The following is a 14289-nucleotide window of genomic DNA, read 5'->3' as shown; positions in this document are numbered from 1 at the left end:
GTGGCGGCCTGATTCACAACACCAGCTGTCCCGCCCCACCGAGCCAGCAGATGGTGCTGAAATGGTGGAGAAATACTCTTTCCATTAGGGAGAAGAGGAGCGGTTACGTCTCATTGCTTCTCCTTTTGGGGGGGGGGGGGGGGCAGTCTACTCTTCCCGCTCTCCCCTGGTCTGCGGCTTCTCAAATGACAGCTGTGAGAAGAGAACATGCAAATTAGAAGATGAGGCGTAAAAACAGACACTCGAGGGAACTTTCTTTTGAGTTGGATTTTTGTCATATATTGGGAGCCTTTACCAAACTTCTGTCTGCACCTGACAGGCCACTTGCAAACCTCTCTGCACTCACAAACATGGTCTATGCAAATTTGATAATCGCACCAATGAGAGGTGTGTGCGCGAATGTTGAGAGAGATATAAGCTTTTACTTAGCATATGAAATGAGCTGGGATTAGAATGGGATAAAGAGCAGGGGAGTGTTACAGGAGGTCACTGTTCATTTTGATTCTGCGAAGCACTTTCATCTCCGCCGCCCGCTCTCACAGGCATCGGACCCGCTTACACTTGCCGACACTTACAATCTCATTTAAATGTTGAATGGCGGCGACGGTAAAAAAAAAAGGGGAATAAAAGGCAGGAATTATCTGCTAGTCCAGAGCAGTGATCAAATGTGATGTTAGGCATTTAGCTGAAGTGCGTGTCCACAACACGCCGGGGTGCTGTTTGTATTCTCGCGCCTATCAATAGGTTGAATAGGTTCATTATTGTGCGTGAGGCTTAAAATCGCACAATAATTTACGATCAACAAATTGATCCGAGCAGGTTTGATGCTGTAAATTCCCGTAACGTGCACGCGTGTCTTGTTTTGTATTTTACAATATAGTTCAAAAGGCATCATATGAAATATTTTATGAAGATATAAAGTAAAAAATAAGGACGGTCATGCTCTCAATTTTGTACGCAGGCGCCTTATAGCAGCTGATGATTTCATACGTGTGTGTGTGTGTGCTTAAACACTGACGTGTTCACGTGTTGATTAAGGACCCGGTAAAATAAATCTGATTAATTTAATTGGCACTACAGGGGAAAGAGATTTTGCTTGGAGGATAAATAGGGAGGAATGGTGGATCCCCCCCCCCCCCCCAAAAAAAATGATCATGATTGCTCTTGGTATGAGGGCTGAATAAACACGGGCAATTATTATGATTCCATATGATAGGGAAGCAGAGGTAAGATTTGGAAACACGCATTAGAGTGCATTTCTTTGTCTCACCCGAAGCTGACGGCAAAGCGAGCAGCAGCTGAATTCCTTTAAATATCCCTGCCTGCCTCATCATATGGTTGCTATGGCAGCCGGCCTCTGCTTTCCAGATAACGTCCACATGCGGCGAGACACCTCCTCTACCTGAATGCTATGGATCCCATTGGGGACGAGGGGGGCGGGGGCGGGGGGTGCATACTACACATATGAATGTGCTTCTCAGTCAAATTGTCAAATTTGAGGGCGACATGAAGGAAAACGGAGAACAATAGCGTGGTAAATTTGATGTTCGGAGGGAAAAGATCAAATGTGGTGCAGATGGGGAAACAGTTGGTAGAAGAAATGGCTGATTCAGGGGACAAAACGAGGGGTGAAAAAGAGGATGTTCTGTGATCTGTGGCAATTTCCGCAGAACAAAGACAATTTCGAACGGTAGATCCAGACAGACTCCCCCCCCCGCAGGTGAGAATAACAGGTGTCGTCTTTTCAAAAGGCACCCATTTCTTTTCTTAAGAACTCCTTTCTTCCTCGTCCTGTTTTGCCATTTCTGCGAATCCCAACCCCCCCATCATCCTTCCCTTTGTCTGCCTTTCTGCCGCTGGTCGCGTACTCCTTCTCTTCCATTTTTAACGCAAGCTGGTTTAGTACGTACGGTAGAGGGCAGGTTCCGCCAGTCGGATTGACGGTGGCACGGCGGATGTGTGCATATGCAGTCATCGGTGTTCTCGCTCACTTTGTACTTCATTTCTACCTTAACCACACATGACAAAGTGTGAAAAATGCCGGACAATATTAACTCATTCACTGCCATTGACGGCTATAAATAAATGTCAAAAATTCATTTAAACTTTTTTTTATTAGTTTAACATTTTTTCCCCACTTTTGTTAACAAGACTATGAAAAGCTAGATTTTTTTTATTGTACATTTAGAAGAGTTATAAAATGTGTGATCAATTGAGAGTTAACTAGTGAAGTCATGCGATTAATTATGATTACATATTGTAATCGCTCAAAGCCCCCAAATTTTTTATAATGTTTTTTTTTATTCACTGCTATTGACGGCTATAAACGTCAAAAATTAATTTAAACTTTTTCTATTAGTTTAACTTTTTTTTTCACTTTTGTTAACAAAAGTATGAAAACCTAGATTTTTTTTTATTGTACATTTAGAACAGATATAAAATTTGTGATTAATCGTGAGTTAACTATTTAAGTCATGCGATTAATTACAATTACAAATTTTAAACGCCTGTCGCCTCTAATTTTTAATAATCTTTTATTTATTTTTTTCTGAATTTATGGCAGTGAATGAGTTAATGTCATATATTTTGTGAAATTAATCAATCGACTACATTTCGCAATTCCTGTTAATAATTTGAGTACAATTCCATCTTCCAGTTCCCCTATTGATATCGTTTTTTTTCTGTTTGCTTCATTATTGAAAATGTTTCATTTTAAGGGTTTGTAGAGGCGCTTCGCTCATGGCATGATATGTTGAGAAATTGCCAGAGAGAATTCAAATGATTTGATTAGATTGAGAACAGACTTGTAGTGGGGAATCGAAGGCCGGTGGGCTAAATATACGCTCCAATGAGGAGCGGGCGTTTGATCCCTTGAAATTCTAAAAACATTTTAAGGAATGAAGGAGGAATGTTTCTAACACATTTAACCTACACACATTGGTCGTATCATATTTTAATCACACATTTACAACAAATTGGCTCCCCAATCTATGTTCATGGAACTTACCTTAGTCAATCTACAAGAGAAATCTTTCAAATATGTCATCCATCTTTGCCTTTTTAAAGCGGCCTAAAAAGGGAGTCAAGCAAGTAAAGAGCCGTCATTAAGCCGTGTACGTTATGTTGGCATGAAAAAAAAAAAAAAAAAAAAAGCCAGCTCACATGAGAGCGAAGTGGGAAAGAAAGTCGATAACGACGGCACCCTCAATTTCCTCTTAAAGCACAAAGGAGGCCTGATTGCATTTGCGAGATATGAGTGCGCCTCAGCATCTCCGACTAATGCATCTGTAAATTGAGTTGGAAAATGACGACGTCTGTTGTCTGCGCTCGGGATGGAAGCCAGGAGGGGGCGGGCAGGCCAGCATCCTCCCCGCCCTGGAAGCCGCAGACCTCCGCACACCCACTCAAGACACATTTTTCTCCCGCGTTTTGTGCCACCGAAGCATCTTGGGCGTGGAGAGAAATTACAGTAATACACAAAATCGAGATTATGACCCGTTTTTTGTGTGTGTGTGTGGGTTTTTTTTTTTTTTTTTTACGCTTGCTTCAAATGTAGCAAAACGCTGGAAGGTTGTTCAGTGTCAGCGAGCAACATAAATAGCAATGACCGCGTTTTGCGTCCGTTTATTAAGGATCCGTGGCAGTCGGCTGTGATAAGCGTGCGTTCATTTCCTCATTAACTCGGGGCTAAATGGCAGGTAGGCAAAGACACACACACATTTGCTTCGTGTCCTTAAAAGTCCCTGGACTAAAAGTGAGAACATCAATAACAATCAAGATTGATGCCGCTCTCCTTTTAAGTGTTATTTTTAACTCGCTGGGAGAAAAAAAAACAAGGCCTAGTCATTTAACAAAAGCATTTTGTACTTTATATTGCAATTCAGGATTTTTCTCTCCCGTGTTAAATGTTCAAATGGAACTTAAGGAAATACTGCAAAAAGCAAAAGAAACGCGCTGATGTAACGCACTAATGCACATTCAATACAAATACGCATCCGACGTGCGCGAACACACTTTTAGGCTGACGGCGGCCGCATTAGAGGCAAGGGCAGAGATTTGAACGCGCGAGCCTGTTGGTGGTCCGTGCACGCGTTCCACTCGTGCGCGCGCACACGCCCACACGGTCCCGATAAGACTGACAGTCATTTAGTTGGAGCTTTGTCTCTCTCCCCCCCCCCCGCAGCGTCTCCCCAATGAACTGCGCAAAATGCTCAAACTTGCAGTATTGGAATTATGAGCACAACAGTTAATCGGGCTGTGTAGACTGATGATAATGGAAGAAAATGTAGAAATTTTAAATGAGACAGCCGTTTATCTTGTGGAGTGTCTGGTTGAACAAGACGATATCGTCCTTATGAAGAGTAATTTCGGTTTTGCTGTCATAAATATAAACCAAAGAAAAATCGCTTACTATCGCCTTTAGTGACGGATGCGTTTTAAAGCTAATGCACCCCACCCTTCTCTCTCGTATGCAAGATGGATGGTTTGGCCTGGCGTTCCGGTGCACATCTATAAATTTACAAGTTCCTGCCTTGCTGATTCGGACACCGAGGGGTGCCAGCCGAGCACTAACCCTGATGACTCCTGCAGGATGCCAGCTGCTGGGCAGGGCAGGGCGGACTAGGCCCGGGCCGGGCTGGGCAGACGCACGGGCCCCGCTTGGCTTGGCGAGAGGCAGACAACTGGAAAGAAACAACAAGATCAGCTTTTTGAGGACGGGTCGCTGACAAATATGCAAATGGGCGTTTTTTTTTTATCTCCACGGCTAAGTGTGTCTTTTCACGGTTTCTACGAGGAACAATCGACAATTGTTCCGCCATGATGACTCTTCCATTCTAGGTTGTGTACGTTGATGCTGGTAATTATGGATTAGTGGAGACTGCCCACGATAAGCACCAAAAAAAAAAAAAGAAAAAAAAAGAAGAAGTAAAAAGCAGGATTAGGCTTGCCACAAATCTACTCGCAGCAGCAACATATGCACACGCGTCACCCTCAGACCTACACGCTCGTCGGCCATCACAGGCAGCGGCAGCCATTTTGCACGCCGGCTGTGGAATGTTCACTTAATGTAATTGACGTTTCTGCAACCGTGCATCAGTTTCGGCAAAATGACGACGAAAACTGCATTTCCCACCCCCCCGGTAGTAAAAGAAAAGAAGCACACATGTACGGCCGGCGAGCAGCCAAGCATGAACTCCACTTGGCCAGATATGTATATATGCAAGATGGAGAGGAGAGGGGCTGAGAGGGAAAGAGGGTAGGGGGGCACGCCCTACAGCGTGACAGCACTCATGTATGGGAGCAGAGTGGGGGGGTGAGGAGAGAGGAAGTGGAGTAAAACGCCGAACGAGAAATGTACAGCTTGTTCTTATAGGGCCGCCATTTTTGACACAAAGAGCCTGTCTGCACTTTGCTGCCGTGTGTGTGCATGTTTGAGGTGGGCTAAGATTGTAAATGACCCCGTGTAGAACGTATAAATCTCACACACACACACTATAGGGGGTAATAAACGTCCAATCGGATCAATATGTTGCAGCGGAGACGCCGTTTCAGATGATTGACAACCCCCCCGCCCCCGTCTTTGTTCAAATTTACAATGTTGGCCACAGTGATTATGGGAAGGATGCTTGGTATTATCTCGTAAAAAAAAAAGAAGAAAAGGTCTGACTGACCCTTATGCCCCCCTCTTGAAGAGATGCACTGATATCCTCCATCACATGGGCAGGACTTGATAAAGGCCACTTAAGGATAAGATCACATCTCTTCTAGTGGTTGACACAGAGAAATAATTGGGGGGGGGGGGGGGGTTGATGTAATAGAATATGACGGGGGAGGTTAAGGCGAAGGATCAATGAGGTGTCGCATGACGAAGACGAGCGTGTCTATGATGAAGGCGGCGTGCCGTCGAACAGCGCAGGTTGAATAAGGGCGTCGGGTAAAGAGCGAGCGAGTGAGTTTGGTGGGGGGTTGGGGGGTTGGGGGGGGGGGGGTGTAGCGGTGCAATGCGCACATGGCATCTTTCGGAGCCCAGGCGTGAGGATCACATGTGTGTGTGACGCCCCTCCATACATGCCCCCCCGCCACATGCAGGCTGCGTACACGCCATGAGAGCGCACATATGATAGCCGCCCTTTGTCTGGGTCAGCGATGGCCGTCGGTTCAGCGCATCACGCTGCCGTTCGTTCGTTCCCCGCTTGCACTCACGCATACTCACACATAGTCATGTGCATGGCAGATGATCCCCCCCCCCCGCCACCCCCCAACCCCCCCTCCACCCCTTCTTGGGAGCCATGTAATTTAACCTCATTCTCGCTGGTATGTCTATCAAACATGACAGTAGTCCTCCTGTCATGACCGACAAACCAACCCGCGTGTCCTCAGATTGCACTCCCCCGCCGCCACCCTCCCACCCTCCCCCACACCCCATCTATACCATCATCATCCTCACCATCTCCTCTGACCGTGTCCTATCACCGTGAGTCAGGATTGCTGGGCGGCAATTAAGGTGTGTGTGTGTGTGTGGGTGGTGTCGTGAAGAAGAGACCCTATTTGACTTCTTTCTTCTCACCCACCCTCCCCTCTGTTCTCATAACTGGTGGTTGGCGACGGGGGGGAAGTTTCCCACCCAGCGGCGGCTGCGTGCACAGCGTCAAACTGAGGGGACTCTTTGTCTCCCACCACCATACTGGGAGAGATGGTGCGCTTACACACACACAAATACGATATATATTCCGCACACATCTATAGATGACAGCGATCATACACTCGAGCGCACATTTTGGCGATGGCAATCATGATATCCTGGAGCCCCCGCTGGTACCTGCACACCTGTGTAATGTACATGTGTTGATTTCATGGTGATGCCATGTGCTTTTTAACACGGCGTGTTGTGAAGGCACGTGGCAAAGTGTAAAGAGTGCGCTGGGACTCACCTGGCCTTGTTGCGGCCGGCGGCGGCGGGCGCGCTGTCGTTGGTTGTGCCGCCTCGAGCCGGGTGGCGGAGCGGTGACACCTGACGTGGCTCCTCTGCCTGTTCTCTGCTATGGTGTATAGGATGAGCAGCTACACCCTAGCACTGACAGGAGAGGGGGAGACAGAGAGGAGGGGTTCTTATCCAGCCTGTCGGATCGTACCACCCGCCTAGAGGGGATGCGGGGGAGCAGGCCGGGCCGGCGAAGCCCTTGTGACGCTCGCTCGCATGCCCCGGAATGGTCCCTGCTGTCTGCGTGGCGATGGTCTCTCCCGCCTGCCGCTGCTCTGATTGGATGACGCGCTTCCTCCTTCATCAAAATGTAAAATTCCAAGACAGAGAGTAGTGCAGTTATCGTATACGTGTGTGTGTGTGTGTGTGTGTGTGTGTGTGTGTGTGGCAGACAATGCGAGTGGAAAAATGTGAGGAGCCTTTTGTGCACATGACAGAAATTCACGTCAGTCACGCTCGTATGACTGATAGCGTTTACAGCAGTGTGTGTGCGTGCATGCAAATGTGTGTTTTGGCGCCGTTGTGTGTCAGGCAGACGATATACAAGATGCCATTGTCTGTGTGGGTGTGATAGAGGAAGAGGTAGTCGAGGGAGGGACATAAGACAAAGAGTGCGAGAGATGGGAAGACATAGTGTGAGGAGAAAAGGCGAGTTACTGTATGTGTGTGGCTAAATAGCTGTTATTTGTCTTTGTGTTGGCTGCAACCGATTTTCAGTCCGCCACTTTCTGTCACAACAATCGGACACGCACTCCCAAAGGAGAGGATGTCAAGATGGTGGCTGGCCGCCCCCCCCCCACACCTCAAATCTACTGTACCCTGGCAGGACTTCCGTCTGCATGGTGGGCGTCACGGGGCGGGGGTCCCTGAAGATCGAGTAAGGGGGGGGGGGGGGAAGAGCAGGTAGACGAGGGCGAGCGAGGAGCGCGTCACAAGGAGGGTGACAGCCACAGCTTTCACGTGCTCCAGTCTCCTCAGGATAAGCTGGTGAAATACTGCTGACTCACGATGCCTGCAATGGAGCACAGGAAGAAAAAAAAATGAAGAGAAACTATGGGCTGACAACTAAATGGAATCTTCCACTAAGGCATTACATAAATTTAGGACCTTTAGTTTAACCCTGATAAAAAAAAAAACTCTTCCAATACAAGTGAATAAAGTGTAAAAAGGCACAGCCTCACTTTAGCACTGATACAAGAACAGTAAGACCAAAAAGTCCATCGGAGTTTGCAGCCATCCATTTAGTTAGGCATTTTCAAAACCGTTTGTCCTCATTCAGGTCACAGGTGAGCCGATGTGTATACCAGTTGACCTGGGTGAGGCCGGAAAAACCTTAGACCTGTCGCTAGCCAATCAACATTCACAGGACAAATAAGGGTCTCCAATGTAGCTAACATGTAAACGCTACACTGGAAGGCCGGAACTGAGATTCAAATCCATTACCTTAGAACTACATAACAGAACCACAAATCCTGTCCTGTAAGTTTTTAACAAATAATGACAGAGTTAGACTCCAAAATGTAAAAATGATAAAATAAAATAAAAATTAACAAAATATTTTGACAATTTTTTAATGAGGTCATCAAATGTGAATGTTCCATTTTAAAGCAGAATCCTTGTAAGCTTATGAAATTCCATGTTAAGAAACAATACAGTAATAATGTCATACAGGAAGTTGAACACAACAAAGACAGCCACGCTGATAAAACATACGCCCCTTGGGGGAGGTAAAAACAGACACGCCATCCATTTAAATGACTTGATTTTTTTTTTTTTTAAGTGTAGGCAAAATGAGAGGAGGCAAGGAGACATTTCTGCTCTAAAATATTTTTTAAACCCAAAATCAAACGAAAACAAAGAATTAAGGCACTGGTGTGATTTACAATTAAGAGTCATCATGCTCATACTAATCGCCAAAAATAATTTCAACTTTCCATTTCCTTGGTTGCTCAATCTGATTTCAGCGCACTTTGCCCTTTGCTGCTATTCAGGACGAGTTTAATCAACCCAAACTTTCCTTTCTTTAACTCAGTAATGTGTTTGTCTTCCACTAACACTTCCAATTCCATCACTTCACATTTCATTTTGTTCCGACTATGAAAGCCACCAATGCAACCTAAGCGCTCTTTGAAAAACGGAGTCCACTACCTAACAGCGGATGCAATCTGTTGTGGCAGACACGTCATTTATTTGCTGTTTTAGGGAGAGATCACAATCTTGCTAAATCACGCGTCCACCAACAGCACGTGGTCTGTTCGGAGTGAACACACAATTTAGAGCGTCCTATTTGGGAACTTTGTAAATCAGGCCTGATGCCGCCAAAAGAGTACAAAAAAAACTGCAAAAGGTAAAAGCAAGACGATCCATATCAGTGACAGTGACTTGTCCGCGTTTTGCTCCATCCTCCTCCTTGAAAACAGACCTTCCCTCTTTCCTGGCTTTTCTCCGTCTCCCTCCCGCTGCCGATTTAATTACCTTCTATATTTATCGGCGCTCGCGACGCTATTTTGGTTTCCTGAGTCTTCTGGCTGATATTGGTGGGCTACATTATTCAGCGCGGGAGCGCAGACGGCCGTCGTCGTACAGTCGAGGAGCTTCGCCTTGTTAGCCTTACGGGAAGGAACTGGCGGTGGCTTGCAACGTCTCTTTTGATGTATGTCACACAGAAAATATGCATTTCAAGGGGGGATGAAAGACGGCGTCCGTATTTGCTTAGCGCCAAAACATGGGAGATCAAAACTGCAGACTCAAAGGTGCCAGCCAAGCAGACCCACGGGCCGCTGTATGGATCGGCGTCCTCCACATTTGCCTGTGATTTATTATTGTTCCCCAGCAGAGGCCACAGTCATCTGAGAGATGATGGCCATATTGATCTGATAAACAGTTTCATTTACTGCCATTCATACCCGCGTGCGCCGCACACGCGGCAGGAATAACCTCGCTTTCTGCTCCATCAATTCCCCCCCCCCTCCTCCTCCTCCTCCTCCACGTCTGCCGTGCTTCTCCTCCCCCTCCGGCCACCTCAGCCTCTCGACACTCTTTAACCCGTTCATCTTCCTCCTCCTCCTCCTCGCCAACACCTCTTAACTTCTCTTCTTTGTTCACGCCAAGCTTGTTTCTCACTACATGATTAATCCCGCAGGAAACGTGTGACACGTGAGCGTTTAACCATACCCTCAAAGGAGATACAGTTTGTACATTTGTCCTGTCGTATTCCGTAGTGTTCCCGCGAGGAGACAACGCTGAAAGATTCTTACATTTGGCTGTTCTTTTTGAAGTACCGTAACGAGAAAATAGCATATGAGCAATAGCAATATGAGGCTCAAAAACTAGAGAACATCATCATAAAGTGGACAAAGGAAACATCACAAAGCGTAGCCCCACTCTATAAATTCATCACAAGGCCAAGAGAGGACTGTGACGCATACGGAAATGTACGCGAATAATCTCATGAAGGCCTACGAAGAATCAGAGCACCGATTTGAGGTATTCTAATACTTGGGATGTTACAGAAGACAAATGTTTAAATGGTTCCGTGATCATGCTTGGAATGCAAAGCATACGCATCTGAAATCATCTTTCTCTATTACGATCAATGGAAATGCCATTAATCCGTTCCAGCATCCTTCCCAAGAAACAACAATTTTTGAGTCATGTTTTCTAATAAGGAATATATTATTCCATTATACTGTACTTTAGAAAAACATAATATTAAATGTATAGTATGTATTTTTCTAGCTTCTAGAAAGATTTGAACGTAACCTCACTCCATTACTACCTCCGTCCCTAACCAAAGCCACGCCCCTCACAAATAAGCAGACGACTTGCAGGCTGTACGTGCGTACAACCCAATAACATGCACTTTCACAAGTTGACATTTGCCACGTTGTTAGTATGGCTTATTCATGTTGGAAAGTTGCCAAACATGAAATGGTAACGGTTTGTTGTATTTTTTTTGGGGAGCTCGTATCTTTAAATCCGATCACTGGCATCGCAACGGGCCTGTGTACAAGAAGAGCTGTATCAAAAATGTTTATTCTGGTGGTTATCGTTTGCAGTGGTGTCGAATAGTGCGGCGTCATACTGAGGGCTGGTTATAAAATTTTGACCCACTCATGTAAGTAAATAAGGTTACCGAAATATGAGATCATTCTCTTTTCGATACAGTGCTCTCAAACAAAAAAAATCATTTTTGTAAAAGCTAACTTTTTAATGATTCGATCGGATTAAATGTGAATAAAACAAAAATATATTTCGGTATGATGATTATGGAAAATCATGATAAAGCCTACCAATGACAAGCTGTGGATGAAAACATTTTATAGGCTCAAATTTAGATTTTTTTTGTTTGTTAATGAGCGTAATTTAGACTAGACGTAACCTACTCACTGTATACTGTTCTTTCATCTGACATTTTTATGGTGGGGGCTAATGTTAATATAATTTAGGGATCATTTCTGCTAATTAGCAGCTACTTTAAATGAATTTGCAGACCACTGAGATGAAGTGCTAGCCTGACGTCGTGACTTAATCTGCCATTAGGCAGGACTTTGTACTCAGTAGATTCACTACTGTGTAATTGATGTGATGGGTCACACTTCTTTAATTAGCCTGACTGCTAACTGACATCAGCAAGAGGGCTATTGCGAAACTCCAGCAATTTAACCGTTTGGAAATCATACAACTGGTCTTGACCGATGTGTGGCTCGCATGTCTTTCTGTGAGTGTGCATATTATTTGAGAGTAAACACTAAATGGCATCCACCAGGAAATGCACAACAATTCATAAACACACGCGTACACGCACACCCACACTAGAAGGCTTTCAGTTTCGAAATCAATCCCACATCCGTAGCTAATGCAGTGCTGGGCCCTCTTCAGGAAACATTAGGCCTATTAGTCAAAGTATATGCATTCCTGTATATGCATGTGTGTGTGTGTGTGTGTGTGTGTGTGTGTGTGTTTGAGTGGGTGTGGAAGCCGCACACTCAGCACTAGCCGATCTCAGTGGATCCTATGAGGTCAGCAGGTGCAATAGGGAATGAGGGACCATCTTATAGCGCGTGTGCATGTGTGTGCGTGTGTGTTCCCTCCCTCGATATCCTCTGGACTCTTTATCGCTCTAAAATTATCCTCCATTTACTGGAAGTCAGGCCGAGATGGGGATTGGGGAGGGTGGGGGTGGGGGGGGTATGGGCACTCTTGTTTGAACGTCCAGCTAGACCACTTGTGGTTGGACAACTTGAGAGACAAATCGTTGTCTTCCTCTCCGTCAAATAGTGCAAGGTAATGTAATTCAATACTGTACACAATAATACAGTGGAAGTTCCGAAGTCAAATGCGTCAAAATGCTCAAAGAAGAACCAGAATTTTCTGGTAAAATAATCCTCAAAATTCGACAAGGAGTTCAAATCATTATTTGTGATTCCAGCACAAATCTCGTCTGTTCAGTACGCATGGCAAGGATTAATGCCATGCATTTTTCATGATGCCACCACAGAGACTGACAGTACTTTTAAAACATCTAGATTATTAATGTGACAATGTCACTGACCAGCTACTTTGACCAAACACACAAAATCAATACAGAGGCTAACTAAGAGCACTCATTTTTTAACGGGGCAACAGAATAACAGTAAAATACCGACGAGGTCATTCATTTAGAATTTAACCAAACTATCATACGACATTAGGCGAGAGATCAGTTCAAACACAAAGGTATGGTTGATCCACTTACATGTTAAGGAAACATGTTTTGTTCACTTTACAATATTACATCCATCCATCCATTATTAGTAGTAAAATGATACTTTAACATAATTATGAGATAAAACAGCTTCCCGGTCATATTTGACAAACTGGATGAGCTAAAACAGATGAGAGCCGCCCATGGACACCTCTTGGAGAGAGAGCCGGACGGTTAGCTCGTTGCTAATGGCTCCTCCACGCTAACATTCTGCCCCTTAATTATTGTGTTTTAGCTCTCGTGCATTTCTCTTGGGTAGTTTTGACGTGGACCTTTGTGCAGCGTCGGGACAGGAATTCCCTTAGTTGAGGCTTTCCAAATAAGGGACGGTCGTTAATCGAGCGTTACAAAAAAATTGTGCCGTTAAAGGCACTTTAAGTTAAAGCGATCATTTTGACATCCATAGTATTAACCTTTAGGAAATTTTACTTCTGTGTCATTTCTTTTATTTACATGTTGTGTTTTTTTTCCCAAGTATAAAATCTATTTCATATTTGACATTTCTAGGCTTTATATCTTGTTCAAGACATTCCTTTAAGTATTAGTTTTCCCCAATCACATACTTTGGGGGCACTCGCTGGGGACAAAGCTTGGGAATTTAATTTTTCCTTCACTCTTCCTTTATGCTTTTCCTTTTAAAATTCACCATCATTGTTTTTGTTTTGTTTTGTTTTTTCAAGTCTCTTGACACTGTTATATGAGTTTTGTTGCTCTGTACTCAATACATGTGAGCAATTTAAGTGTGGAAAAAAAAAAGCAAAATATTGAATATTATTGAAAAAAGCAAGAGCACATTTATTTTGTCATATTCATTTATTAAATTTATAATGGCCTGATCTGATCAGCCTCTTTACTTTAGGTGCCTCGACAGTCACGTTTTGGCCCTGCGCCAACAACCCTAAATATTATTACAGCTTACCGAGCTGCTAAAACATGAAACTCTTCTTCGTGTAGTATGTATATGTAAGTTATACTGCCCCCTGGTGGCTAAGGCGCTCACACCAAAACTACCACAACCATTGCGGCATCAAATGACAATGCACAAACGTCTATTATTGTTCTATTACTGTATGCTTTTATAAAAGTAAAATACTATTGAGAGCCATTTTTCTGCTGGCATTTCCATTTCTTTCAAGATATAAGAGTCTTGAGTTAAAAGCATGGTCAATAGAGCAAATTAAACATGTAGGTCAAGGCACCGCTATATCTCATTTGCAAAAATAAAATGAGAAATGTCTCATGGAGGTGCTGACATTGGACCTCAAACGCGGCATTTATATCACATACCAACCAGTGATCATATCCATACACTCCATAGCTGCTTTTGTTCCCTCGCCTCACACGGCCCCCTGCCCTCCTCGTCTTCCTCACACTGTATTATATCCCTGGGGACAATGCGAGGTGGATCAAGTCTCTGCAAATCAATATCACCCATTCATGTGGCTGCAGCTCATGCATGGTCATGTGAACCGGCACTCCCGCACATGCACGCACAAAAGTTGCTGAATCGATATAATTGCATCTGAACGAGCGCTGCTGGAGGAGGGTGAGGGGCGGAAAT

At 44.6% G+C, this 14289-nt stretch overlaps 1 long non-coding RNA gene across 2 annotated transcripts; it reads right to left on the bottom strand.

Annotated features, from left to right (window-relative positions):
• Positions 1-20: 20 nt before the first annotated feature.
• On the bottom strand, positions 21-10361 carry LOC144037594 (uncharacterized). 2 transcript variants are annotated; one of them, XR_013288974.1, is made up of 5 exons: positions 9458-10361; positions 7801-7994; positions 6933-7280; positions 4574-4682; positions 21-192 (listed from the first exon to the last, which is right to left on the bottom strand). It is a non-coding gene; the product is annotated as an uncharacterized LOC144037594 (long non-coding RNA). The 2 variants fall into 2 exon arrangements; XR_013288973.1 differs by having other exon boundaries at positions 6933-7994.
• Between the last annotated feature and the right edge of the window lie 3928 nt (positions 10362-14289).

Source organism: Vanacampus margaritifer, chromosome 17 (genome assembly GCF_051991255.1).
Source record: "Vanacampus margaritifer isolate UIUO_Vmar chromosome 17, RoL_Vmar_1.0, whole genome shotgun sequence".
NCBI classification, from domain to species: domain Eukaryota; kingdom Metazoa; phylum Chordata; class Actinopteri; order Syngnathiformes; family Syngnathidae; genus Vanacampus; species Vanacampus margaritifer.
This window is presented reverse-complemented; position numbering and strand designations above follow the sequence as displayed.